Source organism: Mobula hypostoma, chromosome 12 (assembly GCF_963921235.1).
Source record: "Mobula hypostoma chromosome 12, sMobHyp1.1, whole genome shotgun sequence".
Taxonomy (NCBI): domain Eukaryota; kingdom Metazoa; phylum Chordata; class Chondrichthyes; order Myliobatiformes; family Myliobatidae; genus Mobula; species Mobula hypostoma.
Window position 1 is genome coordinate 65,793,102 of NC_086108.1, and position 23,858 is coordinate 65,816,959.

The window sequence follows — 23,858 nt, forward strand, 5'->3', positions numbered from 1 at the left end:
ATTACATTAAGTCAGTAGTGCAAAAAGAGAGCAATAGAAAAAAAAAGTGTGGTAGTGTATATCGGTTCATTGTCCATTCAGAAATCTGATGGTGGAGGAGAAGAAAACGTTCCTGAATTGTTGAGTTGTGTCTTTGGGCTCCTGTACCTCCTCAATGATGGTAGCAATGGGAATAGGGCATGTCCAGTATGATTGAGTTCATTAATGATGGACCCTACCTTTTTGAGGCATCGGCTTTTGAGGGTGTCCTCAATGCTGGGGAGACTAGTAGCCATGATGGAGCAGGCTGAGCTTACAACTTTCTGCAGCTTCTTCCAATCCTGTGCATTGGCCCCTATAAGCCAGGTGAGATGCATCCATTTAGAATGCATCTGCAGAAATTTGTGAGAGTCTTTGGTGACAGTCTCCTGAAACTCCTAATGAAGTATAGCCACTGTCGTGCCTTCTTTGTAATTGCATCAATATGTTAGACCTAGGACACCCAGGAACTTGAAACTGCTCACACTTTCCACTGCTGATCCTTCAGCAAGGATTAGTATGTGTTTCCTCAAGATCCCCTTCTTGAGGTCAACTGACATTGAGTGTAAAGTTGTTGCAATACCACCCAACCAGCTGATCTATCTTGCTCCTGTATGCCTCCTTGTCAGCTTGCGAAATTCTGCTAACAATAATTGTGTCATTGGCAGATTTATAGATGGCACTTGAGCTCTGCCTAGCCACACAATCGTGTGTGTAGAGAAAGTAGAGCAGTGGGTTAAGCATGCACCATCCTTGAGGAACACCAGTGCTGATTAGCAGCGAGGCAAAAATGTTATTTCTGATCTGCACCGACTGTGGTCTCTCACTGAAGAAGTCCAGGATCCAGTTGCAGAGGCCCAGGTTTTGGAGTCTGTAGATTAGAACTGAAGGTATGATTGTGTTGAATATTGAGCTGCAATCAATAAACGGCAGCCTGATGTAAGTATTGCTATTGTCCATGTGACCTAAGGCCAAGTGGAGAGCCAGTAAGACTGCATCTGTTGTAGACCTATTGTGGCATTGGAAGCTACTGTGCCAAAGCTCTCTTTACAACCCTACACACCTGTGATGCCACTTTCAAGGAATTATTGATCTGTATTTCCAGATCCCTCTGTTTCACCGTACTCCTTAGTGCCCTACTGCTCATTGTCCTATCCTGATTTGTCCTTCTAAAGTGCAACACCTCGCACTTTTTCTGCATTAAAATCCATCTGCCATTTTTTAAACCCATTGTTCCTGCTGGTCCAGATCCCATTTCAAGCTTTGTTAATATTCTTCACTGTCCAATTCGCCCCCAATCTTGGTGTCATCTGCAAATTTGTTGATGCAGTTAACCACATTAACATCCAAATCATTGGTTATAGATAACAAAAGCAATGAACCCAGTTCCCATGATGGACCTTGTCAAATGCCTTGCTAAAGTCCATGTAGACAACATGACTGTCTCCATTAACATTTCGAGTAACTTCCTCAAAAAACTCTATAAGATTGATTAAACACAACCTACCATTCACAAAGTTATGCTGACTATACCTAATCAGTCTCTGTCTATCTAAATACTATATCTTGTTCCTTAGAATACCTTCCAATAACTTGTGCACTACTGATGTCAGGTTTACCAGCCTTTAATTTCCCAGCTTATGCTTTAAGCTTTTCTTAAACAATCGAACAACATTAGCTATCCTCTAATCCTCCAGGATCTTGCCCATGGCTAAGGACATTTGCTATGAATACCTTTGCTATGGTTCCTGCAATGTCTCCACTAGCCTTCCAAAACGTCCGAGGGAACACCTAGGGCTAATTTGAGGAAACCTTGTAATCTGTAGGGTAAAGTCTAAGTCAAATGGCTCTCCATCCCCAAACAAAAAAAAAAACAGAAATAGCTGATGAACTTAGTCTGTAAAGCAGCATCTGTGGAAAGAAGAAATAGTTAGCCTTTTGGGTCAGTGGCCGTTGCTCAGATCTCAATCATCATTCTTTGCTGTATCAGGAAACCAAATGTTTCCCAAGTCCAAGAAAAGTGCCCAAGATGTGATTAACATTCTTTGGGTTATTCATTGAATCCTTAGGTTGCAATATACCATCAGAACCCTGCACAATAGTTGTTGAAACTGTAAACAGAGTTAAATACTTTGAGCATTTTATAAGCTGAATCATGAACTATTTATTTTCTGTAGTCTGGCAATATTGCATATGAGTTTCTGAAACAATGAACTTAGGAACAATAGAAACTGAAAGCATGCACCTAACAACTATCGGAAAGTTGAATGTGTCAGGGCTTTGGTTCAGGCTGATATTTCCTTCCTTCTTCTGGGGCAGCCTCCCACAATTAAGGATGGCCTGCTTCCACTCAAGTTTTGAGGTGACTGATGAGGCCAATATGGGAACTACAGATTCTTCCACAAATGGCAGGAAGTGGCTGATGGAGCAAGTAGGTAGATAGTTTGTGAGGTGGTGCAACTATGTCTGCCAATTGTATAGAAACATAGAAACATAGAAAATAGGTGCAGGAGTAGGCCATTCGGCCCTTCGAGCCTGCACCGCCATTTATTATGATCATGGCTGATCATCCAACTCAGAACCCCGCCCCAGCCTTCCCTCCATACCCTCTGACCCCTGCAGCCACAAGGGCCATATCTAACTCCCTCTTAAACATAGCCAATGAACTGGCCTCAACAGTTTGCTGTGGCAGAGAATTCCACAGATTCACCACTCTCTGTGTGAAGAAGTTTTTCCTAATCTCGGTCCTAAAAGGCTTCCCCTCTATCCTCAAACTGTGACCCCTCATTCTGGACTTCCCCAACATCGGGAACAATCTTCCTGCATCTAGCCTGTCCAATCCCTTTAGGATCTTATACGTTTCAATCAGATCCCCCCTCAATCTTCTAAATTCCAACGAGTACAAGCCCAGTTCATCCAGTCTTTCTTCATATGAAAGACCTGCCATCCCAGGAATCAATCTGGTGAACCTTCTTTGTACTCCCTCTATGGCAAAGATGTCTTTCCTCAGATTAGGGGACCAAAACTGCACACAATACTCCAGGTGTGGTCTCACCAAGGCCTTGTACAACTGCAGTAGTACCTCCCTGCTCCTGTACTCGAATCCTCTCGCTATAAATGCCAGCATACCGTTCGCCTTTTTCACCGCCTGCTGTACCTGCATGCCCACTTTCAATGACTGGTGTATAATGACACCCAGGTCTTGTTGCACCTCCCCTTTTCCTAATCGGCCACCATTCAGATAATAATCTGTTTTCCTATTTTTGCCACCAAAGTGGATAACTTCACATTTATCCACATTAAATTGCATCTGCCATGAGTTTGCCCACTCACCCAACCTATCCAAGTCACCCTGCATCCTCTTAGCATCCTCCTCACTGCTAACACTGCCACCCAGCTTCGTGTCATCCGCAAACTTGGAGATGCTGCATTTAATTCCCTCATCCAAGTCATTAATATATATTGTAAACAACTGGGGTCCCAGCACTGAGCCTTGCGGTACCCCACTAGTCACCGCCTGCCATTCTGAAAAGGTCCCGTTTATTCCCACTCTTTGCTTCCTGTCTGCTAACCAATTCTCCACCCACACCAATACCTTACCCCCAATACCGTGTGCTTTAAGTTTGCACACTAATCTCCTATGTGGGACCTTGTCAAAAGCCTTTTGAAAATCCAAATATACCACATCCACTGGTTCTCCCCTATCCACTCTACTAGTTACATCCTCAGAAAATTCTATGAGATTCGTCAGACATGATTTTCCTTTCACAAATCCATGCTGACTTTGTCCGATCATTTCACCGCTTTCCAAATGTGCTGTTATCACATCCTTGATAACTGACTCCAGCAGTTTCCCCACCACCGACGTTAGGCTAACCGGCCTATAATTCCCCGGTTTCTCTCTCCCTCCTTTTTTAAAAAGTGGGGTTACATTAGCCACCCTCCAATCCTCAGGAACTAGTCCAGAATCTAACGAGTTTTGAAAAATTATCACTAATGCATCCACTATTTCTTGGGCCACTTCCTTAAGCACTCTGGGATGCAGACCATCTGGCCCTGGGGATTTATCTGCCTTCAATCCCTTCAATTTACCTAACACCACTTCCCTACTAACTTGTATTTCGCTCAGTTCCTCCATCTCACTGGACCCTCTGTCCCTTACTATTTCTGGAAGATTATTTATGTCCTCCTTAGTGAAGACAGAACCAAAGTAATTATTCAATTGGTCTGCCATGTCCTTGCTCCCCATAATCAATTCACCTGTTTCTGTCTGCAGGGGACCTACATTTGTCTTTACCAGTCTTTTCCTTTTTACATATCTATAAAAGCTTTTACAGTCCGTTTTTATGTTCTCTGCCAGTTTTCTCTCATAATCTTTTTTCCCCTTCCTAATTAAGCCCTTTGTCCTCCTCTGCTGAACTCTGAATTTCTCCCAGTCCTCAGGTGAGCCACTTTCTCTGGCTAATTTGTATGCTTCTTCTTTGGAATTGATACTATCCCTAATTTCTCTTGTCAGCCACGGGTGCACTACCTTCCTTGATTTATTCTTTTGCCAATCTGGGATGAACAATTGTTATAGGGCTTGTCTGTGGATTTACTACATGCATCAAGTTTCCTAGGATTCAGTGTGAATGCTGAACTTGTTCAAGGAAGCTCTGAGCGCATCCTGCAATCTATTTCTCTTATTTCCTAGTAATCATCTTCCACAGCGGAGACTGGAGTAAAGGATAGTTTTTGGAGATTGATATTGGACATTGTGAACAACATGGCCTGCTCAGACAGCCTCATGAAATTGACTGGTTACTGCAGGGATGTTGGACTGGAAAATAATACTGACAATATTTGCATTTTTTTCCAGTGAACTTGGAGGACTTTGTGGAGACATCAGTATGTCCAAGCAGTTTTATGTAATTCAAGGTTACTTAAAGCACCTTGCTAATTATTTTTGTTTGTCTATCTTGAACATAAAAGGTATTTTCTTGCAAAATTGCCTACCTTTTAAATTCTAAAAATATGAAATTCAGAGCTTATCAAAATCTCTCTGTACTGGTTGTTTTATTGGTCATAGGCTGTCTTAGCTAGTTGATAAAAAATAGTAAATTCCCTTTGAGAGACTAAGGAGATTCTGTTTCTGTCATCATTATCCCTTCTTAGAAACTAGAAGCAGTACTTTGCTCTTCAATAACTTTTATCTTTAGCTATAAATTTGTGAAAATTAATATTCTACATTTTATGGTTTTCATCTCTTCAATTTAATCACTTTATGTAAAACAATGCAAAAAGTAGTACTTAAGGTATATGCAATGAAGCTGCAGGGGTTATAGTAATATGCTCCAACAAGTATGCCGAAATACAGATACAATAACTCACTTAATTCAATAAAACCATGAGCTGATCGGTATTTTCAAAGAAAATTACAGGAAGTCAAAGAATATCTACATTCCCTAAGGACTCTGAAGGACTGATATTATTTGAATCTGCATCAGTAGCTGGATTTAAGAAGTTATTCTTAACCATTCTGATGTGTTGCTTGCAATAAAGATTAAAAATAACCTAACTGCCCAACTTCTATGGGTATCCTTTTGACTTTAATCTGAAAACGTTTTGCATCCTGGAAATGTTCAATGCCTTTGCTGCACCTAGAGAAGTCAAAACATAGAGATCTTTAAGTTATGAGAAACAAACTTCACAACATTGCTATTTTAATTTCTGGATCTTCCCCGAGATCCTCATCAGGAATCTGGAGCTTCTCTTACGTTCTGCATGTAAAGCTTCAGTCCTCAGCTCAGTATAGGCTGCAGACCACTGCAATGCTTTCAATTTAACTTTTGGCTCTTCTTCCCCTTGAACTTGAGCAGTTGATGGGTGCACAGCATCAAAAAACAAACTTTTTTTTCCCCGAGCCATAATTTCTAAGGGCTTCTATTATGTTCATGTAGACAGCATTAAATCTCGTTCTAATAATCTGAGTACCTCACCAGACCATAAGACATAGGAGCAGAATTAGGTCATTCAGCCCATCGAGTCTGCTCCGCCGTTCTATTATGGCTGATCCTGGATCACACTCAATCCTATACACCTGTCTTCTCGCCATGTCTGTTTCAGAAGATCAGCATTTGGACATGATTAAGGATTTTTTGCACTACTTGAAGAAGGAGTCTATTTCAAATTTCAGGATGCCCCAAATAAAGGAATAAAGAGCAAAATATAATATATAAATAATATTGTTTATTTGAGATTCAAAGTCTTCAGAGGCTGATGGGTCAAAATGCTGGGTGAAACTTCTTCCAATATTAACTACAAATCAATAAAACATACATAAAGAAATTTTTCCTCTCCAAATGTTCCACTGAAATATTGCCCCTCTTTTGAGGTAAGAAAAGCTGTAGTCAATGTGCACAGACCAAGCCCATGTTGAGCAAAGTGATTTTAAAAAAAGCACAGATAATCTGTTTTGGTAATGTTGAGTGTGGGAATTTTAAAAATTAGACAATTCCTCTGCTGTTCTTCAAAACTGGGCATGGATCGTTTACATCCACCCGAGAGAGCAAAGAGTGTCTTTGTTTAATGTCTCATCCAGAACTTCCTACCCCTGGCAGTGCAGCAATCTCTTAGTGCTAATCTGGAGTGTCAGCCTAAACCTCCATGTTCTCATTCTAAACTTGAGCTAGATAAACCAAATGAACTCTTGGTTTCCGAGAGCCTCGCTTACTGGTGAATTTAATTAATGTTTGTCTCTAAAGCTGTTATGAATACTAATAAGCTGCTAAAATTCATCATTCCCACCTGTTGTTTTAAATTAAGTATTCTTCAATACTTATTGCAGCTGGTTTTTGAGATAAGGTGCAAATTCCCTTGTGTGAACGCAAATGGCTTTATTTGACAATTAATGTCACTGTACATGCAGAATTGGCAAGGTTTAGAAATAAAATAAAGAGTGGGGTCAGAATGATGTATTATACTTCATTTGACATGCAGGAATTTTGTATCCCTAGTCAACAATCCTGTAGCTGGCAATTGTTAACACAAAGAACTTTCACAAAAAATGGATGGATGAAGGCACGAAGTTAAAATGATCTAAAGCACACTATAAGGAATACTTCTGAGTTGCCAATACTGCCAGTGAATGAATCACCTTTAACCTTACAGTCGTCATTTTTAGGGCTGATAATGCTAAGTTAGAGAGCAAAACAACATGAGGTGCAATTCACGTTAATTGTAGAGAGATTTTAATGATAGAGGTGGAGTTATACCAGGTGCATGGTGCTGAATGACAGATAGCTGTCATGTCAAAGTAGCAAAGTGACATCAAAAGATGCCCTCGCTGGAAATGGTTCACGTTTCTCTGTTCAAAAATTTCTCATGCTTATTGTTAACCTATTTCATCTAAATTTCTTTCTATTTGTCTGCTAACCGAAAATTGCAGAACCTCGCATTTGCACATAATAAGCAATTTGACAGACGTTATAGTTACACAACGTAGAGTAAACCCTTATATTTCACCATTCACCAAAACTTTTACATTATGGATTTTGTAACTTGAAATTGTGGGATGAAATATATTTGTGAAAAAGGTGTTGTAAGCTTTCTTTTAATTATAGTGACACAGCTTTGGTAATGTTCTAGTCCGTTGTGTGGAAATAAAGAAGTTATATCATTCTTACTGATAAACCAGTATGTTGCTGAAATGCTGGCTCTCAGTGAGAGGATATTCATTTTCTGATCTAGGCTACATGAGCTGTGGCAATGCTAAGTCTGCCTGTGCTCTTTCTAATTGGAGGAAAGGTGAATTCCTCTAGGTAATCGGGCCGGACAACAATTCATGATGATTCAAACAACAGGAATTCTGCAGATGCTGGAAATTCAAGCAACACACATCAAAGTTGCTGGTGAACGCAGCAGGCCAGGCAGGACTAACTTAGTCCTGACGAAGGGTCTCGGCCTGAAACGTCGACTGCACCTCTTCCTACAGATGCTGCGTGGCCTGCTGCGTTCACCAGCAACTTTGATGTGAATTCATGATGATTAGAAGTTTTGTATAGGGGACGTTGGTCAATGTCACTTCTAAGCCACTTTGGCAGTTGAAGAGACTATTGACAATCAATCTATGAATGAATGAAACAAAAGAGAATTCATTATAATGGGTTTCATCTTTTCTAAAAAGAAATACTTCTGGACAGCAGTGTGAGGATATTTGATTTTGGAGCAATTACCTTAAGATAATATTCATTTTGGGTTTATTATTAGTATCACATGTACCGAGATATAGTGAAAAGCTTCTCTTGCATACTGTTTACACAGATCAAATCATTACACCATACATTGACCTTTGAGATAAACAATAACAATGCAGAATAAAGTATAAAAGCTAGCAAAAAAGTGCAGTGCAGATAAACACTAAAGTGCAAGATCATAAGGAGGTAGATTGTGAGGCCAAGAGAGCATCTTATCATACTGTTTAAGAGTCTGATAACAGTGGGATAAAAGCTGCCCTTGAGCCTGGCAGTATGTGCTTTCAAGCTTTTGTATCTTCTGCCCAATAGGAGAGAGGAGTAGAGAGAATATACAAGTTGGGTATATAGGTCTTACAGGTTTACTGAGACAGGGTTAAGTATAGATAGAATTCATATCAATCATATTCAGGAAACAAAATGGTCCCTGAGCTTCTTGGCCTATCACCTATACATCTGCAAGTGACCACTGTTCCTATCAATACTCATTGAACTGTGAATATTAAATAATAAGAATAGGAAGATGCATAAAATTAAAATTATCATATATCAGCAAAGAACTTGGTGAACATTGTCACATTTTCTCATTTACAATCAGTGGCCATTTTTTTTAAGGTTTCACCTGCTGTCCAAAATTATTGGTACTTCGGTGCTTTTCATGTCAATAAATACCTTTTCTCTAACATGTTTCTGAAAGAATATTTTAAAGACACTATTCATTTCAGTTATTATACTCACACAGATGTTTTTCAGTCTGAGTAGTGCTCTCTGGGATAAAAGATATTTCTGGCATATTTGCATATTACCTAGCTAATCTGAAGGAAACCAAAGAGAAAATAGTCTTTAAGGTAGCTGTTTAATTAATTAATAGTGGAGATATTTCCATACAGGAGTGATTAGAACAACAGTGAAACTGTAAAAGTAGGTTGACTACTCATGTATGACCTGAGGCATTGACTGTCAATGTAATTATTACAGTGCTTTTGATTATCTAGCATTCTCTGTGGGAAAGTCTTGCATTGTTCTTTCATGTTTGTACATATTCTTCATTTTCTAAATTATGGTTGCTGCTAATAATTGAACGGATAGACAAATTATGATTTTTGCCCTCATTTAATAGTGATGACTTACTTAGGTATAAGTTAGCTAAATGTGAATCAAAGCTGCAAAGAAGTAGAAAGGCTTAATTCCCAGTTTGTTGCCTAAGTGGATCTAGCTCAATTTAAATGGGTCTCAGTAGGACTCTTTTTGACTTTTGAATTCACTGTTCTTTAGTGTCCTTCGTTACAGAGCGGTTATGAATTTATATCACCTGCATTGTGTTAATGAACTGTTGAGGTCAAATAAATGGGTTGATCAGCCTTGAAGGCAGGCACTTCTTCATACCTGGCCACTGCAGTCACTTGCAAACCAAAGGGGATTTGTGGTGGCGATTGTTCTGTCACAATCCGCGTGATTGCTTAGGGATATAGAGCAGTACAACGGTTCCGTCATCTCCTGCAGGACAAATTTCAAATCTACATTGTTGGGGCTCTTGGTGCCACTAGGTAGGAATGGAACTATGGAACTGAATGAGCCTGTCATATGTCCTGATCATTTCTAATATATTGGGTCCTCTTCCACCAAATGAAAGATATTCTTATATGGGTCTACCTTCTCTACCTTGTGGCCCTATATCTCAATAGAGGGTGAAATCTGCAAGTAATCCTTCCTCTGTCATTAGTCCATCATTATCAATATCCGTCACATTAGCTGAGGATGAGATTTGGCTGATTGTGATTACTAAAAGAAGTCTATACCTTGCATCCAACAACATTCCCTTTTCAGGTGAAAGGTGGACACTTCCGTCCATCAGCAAAATGATTTGTTTTAGAGCCAGTTTTGAGACTACATCCTCATTGATGAGAACAATGATCCCTGTCCATTTATCACATCTGGATTGGTCATTTAGAATTTAGGATCTAAATGTATGTGTAAATATAAATCAGTACATAACTGTGCATAGGGCACTTTCATAACCATTTTGTCAATTGCACTAGAATATGTGACGACAGGTTGGTAAAATCATCAGTTATATTAATTGAGTATTGGATTTTATAACAACATGCATAGATTATAAAAATAAATTGTAAATGATAAATTTGTACAAAAAATTTATTAGGCCTCATTAATAGAGTGGGCAACTCCAGGTAGTTCAATATAAGGAAAGCATTAATGTTTGTAGCAGTTACTTGAAAACAAACCAAAGCTGCTGGGAGACTATTCGACACTGTATGACACACTTCCAAATAACAAATTTCCAAATCAAAAAAGGTACACTTGATCCTTTATTACAAAGTCACCAAAGACAAACATCTTGTATTGGTAAAAAATGAACAAACCTAAATTAGCGATTTTAGCGTTCAAATCAGCGTAACTAAGCATTCTAATTAGCACTATAACTAAGCGTTATTAGTGAATGAACTAAATTAGCATATTTAAGCGAAGTTACCATATCAGTGAGTGGTCAAACTAATTTAGTGTTCCAATTAGCAATCGAATAGCAGTCAACAAAATAAATATAATTCCTGTACCTCACCCCACTCCACTACTAACTAACTGATGTAAAGAGTGAATATGTAACTATATTCATTTGCTACTACATGCTCAACTCACATGTCAGATTACTATAAAAATGCACCACAAAATGCAAAACAAACAGAAAATAGATACATGGCTCCTACGTCACAGTTCTTTAATTATTACACTATAGTAACTACAACTACATACTACAAACACAATATCTCCAAGGAGGAAATTGCGCCTTAACCCTGACCACTTCTGACATTCCTGTAACTGTGATAAATATTCCTTGACCGACCCACCATTTCCAAAACAAGTTTGACATGTCTTTCTTTTGGAACTTTCCTGGTGGTAAGGATGGTGAGGTCTTCTGAAGCAACAGATGGTTGGGTGTTAGTGCTTCCAAATCATTGGGATTGGAGGATGCTTTAGTAATTGGACAACCATTGATAATAGCCTCTACTTCACAAGGGACTGTGTGGAAACCATCTTCATAAAGATTTTGTACCTCCATGGTGGAACTAAGGACCTTTTGCATAGACCTGATCAATCTCTCCCATGTTCCTCCGTGATGTGAACAGGACAGAGGGCTAAAAATCCACTTAAATCCTTTTTGAAGAAGGACACCACTGATCTGTGAATGATTCTACTTCTCAATGGCGTCTCGCAACTCATATTTAGCTCCAACAAAGTTTGTTGCATTATCAGAGCGCAGTTCATGAACTTGTCCTCGTCTTGCTATAAAACGTCGAGGTGTATTAACAAAGGAATCTGTGTCTAAAGAAGATGCTATTTCAATGTGAACAGATTGTGTATCTAGACAGATAAATATGACCCCAAACTTCTTCACTTGCTCTCCTTCTGCTCTTCATCTCAAAAGGACCAAAGTAGTTCACTCCTACGTGTGTAAACGTAAGTTCTTCTGGAGGGACTCTGTCCAGAAGCAGATCTGTCATGTGCTGGCATCCTGTGTGCAACCATTGACAAACACCACCCTTATATAGGATTCTTCTTACAGCTGAACTAGCACTGGGAATCTTGTATTTTTGGTGCAACTTTTGGTTACAGCCACCATGTACAACCTCTTGATGGACATACCTCAGAATGAGGTCTGAGATATGAAGATCCTTTGCCAGTATAGCAGAAAGTTCAGACTCTTCAGGCATGGCTGCCCTACTAAACCACCCACCAACTCTCAATACACCATTTTTCAAGTACTGCACTGAGTTTGAAAATAAGGCCATTCCTTTCTACACTTTCTCCTGTTTACAAATGAGAATTCATCTGGAAATCTCTTTATTTGGCAAAACCCAATGATCTCTGTTTCAGCCTTTCTGAGCTCCTCCACTAGGAGCCAATATCGGCTGATCCGACCTTTGGCCTTCTCAGTCACTCTCTCTCCAAAGCATATCCTTGTTTTTCTGCATCTAAGTCAGACTGAGCAAGAGTGATGTTCACTTGCTTCCTCTTCTGACTAAGAAAAAAAACAGGTTCTTAGTTCTATGACTTCAGGCCACTGCCTTCCTCAAATAGGTCCAAGATGAGAAGTGATGGGTTATACATGTTATTGTGTCCAGTTTCTCTTCAACCTACATTGCATTCATTGTAACTCTCCCCTTGAGCTCAGGAACATCTAGCAGAAGTTCTCCAGAGCAATTGGGATTCACAGGGTGAAGAAGATACTGAGGCCCTGACACCCATGTCTCTTTCTTCATCAATGCTTTGACCTTCAACCCTCTTGAGGCCTCATCCACCAGTTTGCTTGAAGTGTTTCCATACCTCCACTGAGATGCTTGTGAGACGTTAAGAGTTTCTGAAACTCTGTTTGCAACGAAGGTTTAGAACCTGGAAGTTTCATTCTTGATGTACTTCAGCACTGAAATACTATCAATCCAAAACACTGAGTTATGAAGCTATATGTGCAGCCCCTTCCTCCTCAATGTGTCCATACGGTTGACATTGTAGCAGTGGGGAGCTCCATATGAGGGACACAAGCTGACCTCAACAAAGCTACTCTAGATTTTCCCATGATAAAAGCACTGTGAATCCGAGAGTGTGTGTTGTGCAACAATAGGTAGGTCACTGCTCCATAGCCATCTTCATTTCTGTCTGTAAAGAAGTGTATCTGTGCAGCAGTAACTTCTCCAAAATACAGGGGTTTCAAACTTCTAAACAACCTTGAAGTCTTCCAACAGGCAGAGTTCTCTCAGTCAGCTTGTCCACTCATGAACAACTGATGTTGGTACAGTGTCATCCTAGACAAGCCCTTTCTTACAGAGATCATGTAGGATCTTATTATCCATTAGCACCACTGGACTTAAGATTCCTAAAGGATCATAGATTGAACTAGCTGGAGAGGATCTCCCTTCTGGTGAGTGATCTATCTTGGATCATGATCTTAAACTTAAATGTATCAGACCGCATGCACCATTGCACACTCAGTACTCTCTCCACTGAAGGTATATCTTGATCCAAATCCAAATCCTTCATGCCCTTTGCTCTTTGCTCTTATGGCATCACAACAGATACCACGTTCGGTATCACAACATATGTATGTTGCTTATCCACTTTGTCAGTCAAAAGCTGCCTTTAGCACAAATGGATATAAGGTCATGATAGCGAGACACTGATTTCTCCTCAGAGGACACTGACACAAGGCAGTCATCAACATAGAAGCAATCCACAATCTGCCAGCTGAACTGTTCTTCATTATCTTCTGCATATTGCCTAAGAGCAAAGCTGGCAAAGCTCGGTGATGAAGTTGTTCCGGAGCGATGTACCGCCTTTCTAAAGTCCACCATATCTTGGCTGAGGTCACCATCAGACCACCAGAGATACCTCAGCAGATCTGTATCTTCTACTGGTGCTTAAACCTGATAAAGCTCTGATTCAATATCCGCTGTGATCACCACTAGTTCTTTTTACAATCTGGTTATGACTCCAATCAGTGAGCTACTAAGATCTGGTCCCTGTAAACACTGAACATTAAGTGATATTCCCTGAAAAATAACTCCATAGTCAAACACAATACAAAGTTTCCCTTTTCTGGGGTGATAAACACCAGACTTGCCCATCACAGCATTTCAGATCCTCTGTAGGCACTCTTTCGGCATAACCTTTAGAGATGACACCCTTTAGAGCACGCTGTTCAGCAACCTTCCTATTATTTAGCATGTTAACCTCCTTTCTCAAAGGTAAACCAATCTGGTAGTGGCCATCCACCAGTTTTGCAGAATTTGCAACCACCTCCATGAACTTGTGGTCTTCCCTTGACAAAGCGAGTTGTTCATTTTGGGAAGTCTGTCTTAAACTGCTGCTGCCAAAGCTCGTTCAAGTTCAAAACTGAGATCTTATTAACTATCAGCTGTGGCTGTGCACAGTTTCTTCTATCACCATTGTCTTCTTTCAGTGGTCCGTTCACAGTCCAACCCAACATTGTTCTAATTGCATAAGGCCCATTATTAACACTGCGAGTCACTTCCAATGGCTCCAATGCTTTAGGCACATTTATCCCTATCAGCATCTCAATTTCTGAATCAGTCTCTGGCAAATGGACATGTTTTAGGTGAAACCATCCCTGGAGATCCTTCTGATGTGGAATGTGGACCCTACGTGGACAAGCATACTTTCCTGCATATGGATGTTACATAGTTCACTATAGTTTTCACCATCTTAGCCAGCCACACCAATCATGAAACAGGGTAGCTACTCACAATCTTTTCTTGACCCATGGTGCGTAAGATAATGCGTGTCCCTCTTCCTGTGAGATTGAGTTTGTTCATGAGGCTCACCGTGCAGAGCACAAAATGACACCTGTACCTGGCAAGAAGCCTGAAAAGAGTTTATGCAAAATAGAGGCAACCATTATAGCCGTCAACACTACTTTTAAAGCCCTCATGAATGCATGATACTGCAATAGATCTCCATCAAAGATTTGAATCTTTCTTTTAGGCAAAGATGAAATGCTTTGCTGTTGTACCAATAAGGTTGTTATTTCTTTTTGCTTCCTTATATCAATAATAATGGTTTGACATCTCTGTCTGAAACAAGAGTGTTTCCATGATGTACGTGAATGTTCCCATGAACCCTTTAGATATGACATATGTTCAGCATGCCTCATTAGTGCAGGCAGAGAGTGAATACCCTGAACTACCGCTTGGTGGTTTTGTACGTGCATTTCAAACGTTTGAGGAACAAATTAATCAACATTGACATTAAACGTTTGTTTATTTTTCTTTGTGCATTTTCAATATAGGAACTCACAGCAGAGGACTGTTCTGCTAGAGCACTTTCACCATTCACCACACTTGAAGCCTTTAGCACATTAACTTTGGTCACTTGTGTGGCAATCTCTTCCTCCAACTCAAACTGTTTCTTCTTTTTCTGGAACTGTTCCAAGAAGAAAAGCTCTTGCTCTTCCAGCGCATGTTTGTCTTTCAATAATCGTTGACATACCTGCTTCTTCAACCTCTGATTTGATGCATGTAGAGGAGGTATTAGGTACAGAAGATGCTCTGCTTGCAATAGAACTTGGAGCACTGCCATTTAACACACTGCCTTGTGGGTCTACCTCATCCTGTGTGTCCTCTGCTCTATGTGTAGTGAAAACATGCCCTGGAATTTGAGAAACATCATCTGATGGAAGGTGAGCCACATACTTACTTGTTGCAGCAACATGAACTTCAATATAACATGTTTGGGTCGACTATTGTTTTGTATCTCCTATGACTGCATTGCAATAGTGACCAATGTTTGAAAACACTGGTTCTATTTTTCTTCTTCGGCCTTGGGAAATAATGAGATTAACATGTGATGTTGCTTAGCAACAGTTTCACAGAGATTAGTCAAGTCCTCAAGACAAGATTGAACTTGTAAGGCATTTTCTTTAATTTTCATAAGTTCATTAATTGATGGTATTACACCTTTAAATTTGCTCACATTTGTTTCATACTTCTTTTGAAGACTTTCAATTGGATTAGTCTTAGCTTTAGCAGTAATTTCCCTTTTGTAAGCCCCAACAGCAGAGTCATTGGCACCAATTCCATGCTTCGATACACTCATGTTACTTTCTCTAGTTGCATAACTTAAAATTAACTGCTTGTTCACCTGCAGCACTGGCGATATTCTACTCAATAAACGTAGTCAACAAACAAATTGTCTGCACATCCACAGTGCTTAATATAATTAGCTATATTGCTAATTTAGTTTTGTTAGTTTATTATCAATACAAGGTCGTTCGTCTTTTTGTGTTTCACAATAAAGGACCAAATGTACCTTTTATGATTTGGAAATTTATTATTTGGAAGCATGCCTTACAGTGTCAAGTACCCTGGCTTAGACTCTCAGCAGTTTTGATTTATTCTCAAGTAACCGTTACATTTTGTCAACAAAGTAATAGTTATACCAAACAAACACCAGTCTATGGCAAAGGCCATAGTGACCAGTGGTGTGCCTCAGGGATCTGTTCTGGGATCCTTACTCCTTGTAATTTTTATAAATGACTTGGATGAGAAAGTGGAGGGATGGGTTAGAAAACTTGCTGATGACACAAAGGTTGTGGGTGTTGTGGATAGTGTGGAGGGCTGTCAGAGGTTACAGCGGGACATCGATAAGGTGCAAAACTGGGCTGAGAAGTGGCAGATGGAGTTCAACTCAGATAAGTGCGAGGTGGTTCATTTTGGTGGGTCAAAAATGATGGTAGAATATAGCATTAATGGCAAGACTCTTGGCAGTGTGGAGGATCAGAGGGATCTTGGGGTCCAAGTCCATAGGACATTCAAAGTTGCTACGCAGGTTGACTCTGTAACTAAGAAGGCATACGGTGTATTGGCCTTCATCAATCATAGGATTGAGTTTAAGAGCAGAGAGGTAATATTGCAGCTATATAGGACCCTGGTCAGACCCCGCTTGGAGTAATACTGTGCTCAATTCTGGTCGCCTCACTACAGGAAGGACCTGGAAACCATAGAAAGGGTGCAGAGGAGATTTAAAAGGATGTTGTCTGGATTGGGGAGCATGCCTTATGAAAATAGGTTGAATGAACTCAGCCTTTTCTCCTTGTAGCGACAGAGGATGAGAGGTGACCTGATAGAGGTGTACAAGATAATGAGAGGCATTGATCATATGGATAGTCAGAGACTTTTTCCCAGGGTTGGAATGGCTAGCACAAGAGGGCATAGTTTTAAGGTGCTTGGAAGCAGGTACAGAGGAGATGTCAGGGGTAAGTTTTTTCACTAAGAGTGGTGAGTGCATGGAATGGGCTGCTGGTGGCGGTGGTGGAGGTGGAAACGATAGCGTCTTTTGAGAGACTCCTGGATGGATACATGGAGCTTAGAAAAATAGAGGGCTATGGGTAAACCTTGGTAGTTCTAAGGTAAGGACATGTTCAGCACAGCTACGTGGGCCAAAGGGCCTGTATTGTGCTGTAGGTTTCCTATGTTTCTAATAAACATGCCAAAAAACACAATACAGATAGAAAATAGATACATGGCTCCTACAATGTCTAAAGTGGAACACACAACATACAGGAAAAAAAAGGTGGTACCAGAAATGAGAGGTAATAGCTATGAGAAGGCTTTTGAGATAATGGGATTATTTCTAAGGAAGCTGAAATGGATGAGAGAATATTTGATAACATTTCTTGATTGCATTCTATGCCACATAGATAAGTTGAGACAAGTCCTTTGCATCTTTTAAAGACAAGTTAGATATTTATGATAGGTTTAAAATGAAAAGCAACATAGAAGTATTAGTTCCATGTTGATCAATCAAAAAATATAATCAATGGAAGTATATTGTTGATAATTGTATTGAAATTTTAATATTTCTCTGGTTCTGCATTTTATTCCTTGTTCATGGGCACTCAAATATTGTTTTGCATTAGTGTTTTCTCCAGATGAATGTTAATATTCATTAATCACATTTCTAGTTTATAAACTAGAGCTAATAGAAACATTACTGATTCAGAATAAATGAAGTTCAAGTCTGGGGTGTCTCACTTCCCTCGTAGGCAAAGCTGGCTAACCTGGTTGCCAGAAGGGCTACTATATTTGTGTCCAGACTTTATATATTAAAAACACTGAACGAGCAGATATCATTATGTCTCAAAGTACAGCAAATCCCTAATTTCAGGCTTGTATATGTAACCCTCAGGTTCGACCGGTGGTGTTAGTCTTGGGAAGACAGGCTCTGGTCCCGCCAAACGTGTGAAATCTGAGGTACAAAACCCCTTGCTTGAGTGGATGCTGTGTGATGTGTTCCCCGGTTACAAATCAGTACCATGAAATAACAAACAGTAAACCATGTGCAATTAAATGATTTAGCTTTATAATTCCTAATTTGACTAGAGGGTTAGTAAAGAAAAACGAAAAGAAAAGGACCTATTTTAATGAAAAAGTCTAATGTGCACATTGGAGCTCACGGTTTCCCTTCCGGTTGTCCTCCATCGATATCCCCGGGCTTCGTCGACTTCCGGCCCCACTCCAAGTCCACTCCTTTCAGGCATCTTCTCTCTTCTTCTTCCACTGAACAAAAGACCCAGATCACCTCGTTCTCAGGCACACTAAAAGAAAAAGACCCTCCCTTCATTGGATGGCACACATTCCAAAGCCCCCCTTATCTCTAATCGTAACCCAAACACTGCTGCTACAGAAAACCCATTACATTAGCAGTGAAACCTTTTCCAGGCGTTACCCTCTCCCGCCACCAAATTCAGTCATGTCCTCATGATGTTGAGATAATTTGCTAACCCTTCCTGCAAAGCAGAAAGTCCAACCCAGGTGTAAAAGGCAGTGACATAGTTCCCCAAAGCGGTAGGGGCCACACTCTGTCCCCCAGTGCTACATAGGCCAGCCTATCCAGCGTTCTCCTGATTCTTTGAGACCTCTGTACCCCCTCATCTACTTCTTCATGTTCCATCACTACTGGGGATACTTCTGGTCGACCTGGCGAGGCCTCCCCTGATCTATCATCCGTGCCCTCCTGCAACTCAGACCCCTCTGTCCCTTGGCTGAGCCCCGTTTCATCCTTGCAAGGACCCGCTGAAACCCAGGCATTCCACAGATAGCCCCCCCGCCCCCCCCCCCCGATTTCACCTGACTCGGTGTGAGAAGGGTTAGGAATCTCCTCCTCAATCAGTGGGGAGTTAGCAAAAGGCAGCATATACCACACCCCCATTTCCTCATCCTCCAAATCAGAATCTCACTCAGGGGCGGGGGCCAGTCTAATTTCTCCCGCTGTTGGTCCTTCAGTCACTTTGCGATGCTGCACAGTTCTCTTACTAGGTGTAGGCTCCAGGTCGAGCTCTGGGTCAACCCTTTGTCCCAGAGGCAGAAGTTGGTTCCAATGGAGAATTTTGACAGGCCCATTCCCATCCCCTGGTTTCACCCAGAAAACTGGTACATTTGGCATCTGACTCTCCACTATGCTTATGCTTCCCGGGTAGCCCCAAATTCCTTATGAGGACTCAATCTCCTGGCATGGGTTGGGCAAACCTAACCTTTTGATCATACCTCCTCTTATTTCCTTGATTCTGCTTGGCAGCCACGACCTCAGCTAATTCATAAGCCTTTTTCAGCTCCCTTCTGATATCAGACACAGACTTTTGATAAGTCTTTGGCGGTATGTCATCCTCGTCAGTCCTAAAGCAAGGGTCAATGGGCAACTTCGCCTTGTGCCCAAACATCAGATAATATGGCGAGCCTGGTAGCTTCATTTCGGGTACAGTTGTAGCAGTGTTTAATATGTTGACTCCACCTGCTCTTCTTGCTGATCTCCAAGGTTCTGAGCATGTCTAGCAAGGTCTGATTAAAGCCCTCAGGCTTGGAATCACCCTGCGGGTGATAAGGAGTAGTCCTCGACTTCTCTACTCCAAGCATGCTCAGTAACTCATGGATGAGCCTGCTCTCGAAATCCCGTCCCTGATCACTATATATCCACCTGGGAAGGCCATAATAAATGAAATACTTCTCCCATAACACTTTGGCCACCGTAAACGCCCTCCGGTCCTTGGCAGGGAAGCCTGTGCATATCCGGTGTAGCGATCCGTGATGACTAAGACATTCGCCGTGTTGCTGGCATCTGGCTCTGTTGACAGGAAATCCATGCACACCAGGACCAGGGGCCCCGCACTCTGCAAGTGGGATAATGGAGCTGCCCTCGGAGGCAGCATCTTCCTCCGTATGCATTGAATGCATCCCTGTCCAGCCCTTCATGTGTCCCTGTTCCTACTTCCTAGCCGGTACTTCAGGCTGAAATCATAGGCAGACAATGACCAATGGCCTGTGGCATCCAATTTCGCTGAGGTCAGGATATAAGTTAGGGGATTGTTGTCCATCCTCATCTCAAATGTGGCACCATAGAGGTAGTCACTCAGCTTATCCACCACAGCCCTTTTCAATGCCAGAAACACCAACTTGTGAGTGGGATATTTTTTCTCAGGGGCGACAGACTCTGGCTGACAATCGCAACAGGTATCAACCCAATGCCCTGATACTGATACAGGATGCCCCCTAAGCCCTCTCTGCTGGCATCTGTATGCAGTACATATGGCAATTGGGGGTCTGCAAAAGCCAGCACAGGCACCAGGGTCAGCGTCTCATCAGCGACTGAAAGTCCTCTTCACATTTCGCATCCCATCAAAATAAATGCCAACAGGCTCCGAAGGGTTAAGATACTCTTTACCCTCCTCTTCTTTTGTCCCCCTCCCTTTCTTCCCCAAGGGAGGGTAATTGCACAGAAAATGATTTAAAGAGTGACTCACTTTCGCCTAACCCTTCATGACCCTCCGATAGTAACCACAGAACCCAAGGAATAAGAACAAAGCACTCATAGCCGGGGCCCTTGGTCATGTGATCACTGCCTCCATCTTAGCCAGATCGTAGCTACTCCATCCCGTGAAACTGTATGTCTAACATAGTTGATAGACATCTTGCAGAACTGGCACTTGTCCAGGGAAAGATTTAACCCTTCAGCTTTCAGGCGGCCCAGCACCTTCAGTAGTCTTGCTTTATGCTCTTCCAAGGTGGATCCAAACACTATGAGGTCACCCAGATACACCAATACCTCAAGCAAGTTCATATTCACCCACTGCTTTCTCCATGACATGCTGGGACGTTGCAGGGGCTCCTGATATGCCATGGGGCATCCATTCGAACTGGAAGAATCCCAGTGGAAAAATAAATGCCGTCTTCTCTTCGTCATACTCACTCATGGGGAACTGGTAATATCCACTCCTCAAGTCCAGCACACTGAACCACTTTGCACCACTCAGACAGGCCAATGCGTCTTTGATCCTTGGAACTGTATACTGTTCACGGATGGTACGCCTGATCAGAGTCCTATAGTCCACACACATCCGTACCTTCCCATTCTTCTTCCTGGCCACTGCTATTACGGATGTATAGGGGCTTCTGGACTCAGTGATGACCCCAGCTTCCCACAACTTACACAAATGCTGCCGACCGACTTCCACCTCTGTAGGGGCCAGTTGTCGCGACCTCTCTCTGAACAGGGTGTCCTTGATCACCTGGATAGTGTGATGAGTGCTTTTGGAACAACCACATCAAACTCGTCAGTGGAAAAGACACCTTTCAGCTTCAGCATCTTCTCTATCAAACTCCTCTTCCAACCTGCAGGCACTGGGGAGTCCCTGAAGTTGAATGACTCAGCGGTCATCTTTCCCCCTTTTTCAGATAGTTTCTCCCTGGATAGTCTCACAGGGACACTAGACATTACCCTCTCTGGGAACAGGTGTGCCGGGAGCATTCCCCACTTGAAGGAGACTTCTATTTTCACAGTGTTCCTGATAATCACTGCCATCCTGCTCGCCTGTACAACTGAGGGCTTCTGCAATTCGGGCCTCACCAGTAGCCCAGCAGAAAATCCCGACTCCTCCTCGTGATCTTCTGGAACATCCACTAAGAGGGCCTCACCCTCAGGCAGTTCAGGAAATTTGGGGGTCCCCATCACTGTCGCTACTTCCCCAGGCCACAATTGGCTTTGACTGGGTGAACCACTCAGTCCCTTGTCTAACCTAGGTATCTGGCCCAATGCAGCCAAGCACTTCCTCAAAAGCAGCTCGAAACACCGGGTGAACGGACAATGTTCTCAGGAAGCTCTCTCCAGCTTTCTCCTTGTAGGCTCCCAGGAGCCTCCTCACAATAGGAGTGCTGCTCCCCACAAGAATTGAAATGCCGCCCTTCTTAACGGGGTCCAGACAAACTAGCGCTAATGTATCAAGAGCCTCAGCCAATCCCACATCAGCCTCCGAAAACTCCATCTTCACCGACAAGTAACCATCATAGTGCACTGAATGGTATCAATGATAAATGCTTTAAATACTGGTTGTAAAATGAACGATACAGCAAAGTGACCTGCAACCCTGTGTCAAGTGTGGCTCTGGTATAAATGCCCTCTATCTGTAGCGATACACTGTAGCTTGGCCCCACTAAGCCTTCAGGAATGGTTTTTCTTTCCTTTAGTGTGTTCCTTGATATACCGCTGTGAATGTGTTCCCCTGATACACCAAGCCATCCCCTCACTGGGTCTCTTGTAAGTTTTCCCAATGACTCTCTGCTTAAGTACCTGCGGGCTCACTCTCCGAGGGGTTTCCCGTCGTTCACACAAACATGAGTGGCAGCAGTAGCAAGGGAGTACTGGGACTTTAGCGCTCTCACGACATCAGCAGCCCATCTCCTCAAACTTTCAATCAATTGCTGTTGTTTTACATCATCAGAGCACTGCCACTCTTCTAACAACCGAGAGGTCTGCTTCATCCAAGTCTCATACTCCTCTTCCCCTTTAGGAGTGGGCATTATTCCAGAGAATAAGTGGGGCCTACCGTAGCTGGAACTTTGGACCTGGACATTTTTCCATTTATTTGCCAGAGAGATAAGGGTGGATATGAACTCAGAATTCTCACTCTTCACTGGGGGACAGGGACTCATTAGACATTCCAAATCAGACCACTCCTTCCCCTCGCTAAGCAGAAATGAGAAAACCCTGTCTTTGAAGTCTCCACCTCCACCTACAGGAGACTCGACTTGAGATTCAGCCTGCTCCCCTACACTCTCCTCCTCCCAGAAAGTATGGACAATCCTTGCCCCCCATCTCCTGGGTCCCCCATCGTACCAAGCAGTTCCACTGTTGTTAGGTCAGTGCTAGTCTGAACTAAAACAAGGTCTGTGCCCACCATTTTATCAAATCTCCACCCCAAAATCAAAACTTTGCCTACAGCTTTAACAGTACTTAAAAGTCAAATTAACAATTCATCAGGAGTACAAACATCTAACCCACTCAACACTCATGCATTTGTTACCGGTAACCCCGTGGATGCACACCACCACGCAACCCCAGCAGCATCCATACTAGCACAGACTTAAACACAAAGCCCACTGGTTTAATGCTCAGGGCAATCACACAGCATCCAATGAAATCAATCCCGGACGAGCCCCCACAATTGTAACCCTCAGGTTCGGCCGGCGGCATTAGTCTAGGGAAGGCAGTCTCTGGCCCCGCCAAACGTGTGAAATCTGAGGTACAAAACTTCTTGGTTGTGTGGATGCTGTGTGATGTGTTCCCCGGTTACAAATCAGTACCACAAAAGAACAGACGGTAAACCATATGCAGTTAAATGATTTAGCTTTATAATTCCTAATTTGACTAGAGGGTTAGTAAAGAAAAACAAAAAGAAAAGGGCCCATCTTAATGAAACAATCTAATGTGCACATTTGGAGCTCATGGTTTCCCTTCTGGTTGTCCTCCATCCAGTTGGGATCACAGAGACATGGCTCCAGGGTGACCAGGGATGGGAGCTCAACCTTCAGGGATATTCAATATTCAGGAGGGATAGACATGAAGGAAGGGGAGGTGGGGTGGCGTTGCTGGTTAAAGAAGAGATTAACGCAATAGAAAAGAAGGACATAAGCCGGGAAAATGTGGAATCGATATGGGTAGAGCTGCGTAACACCAAGGGGCAGAAGACGCTGGTGGGAGTTGTGTACAGGCCACCTAACAGTAGTAGTGAGGTCGGAGATGGTATTAAACAGG

General features: G+C 42.1%; 1 long non-coding RNA gene across 3 annotated transcripts in view; it reads left to right on the forward strand.

Annotated features, from left to right (window-relative positions):
• The window catches only part of LOC134354880 (uncharacterized), a 130,475-nt gene that overhangs the window by 51,694 nt on the left and 54,923 nt on the right, over positions 1–23,858 (forward strand). For all 3 annotated transcript variants that reach the window (XR_010019918.1, XR_010019917.1, XR_010019919.1), the window contains exon 2: positions 17,964–18,028. This is a non-coding gene — a long non-coding RNA (uncharacterized LOC134354880). The remainder of the gene's footprint in view (positions 1–17,963; positions 18,029–23,858) is intronic.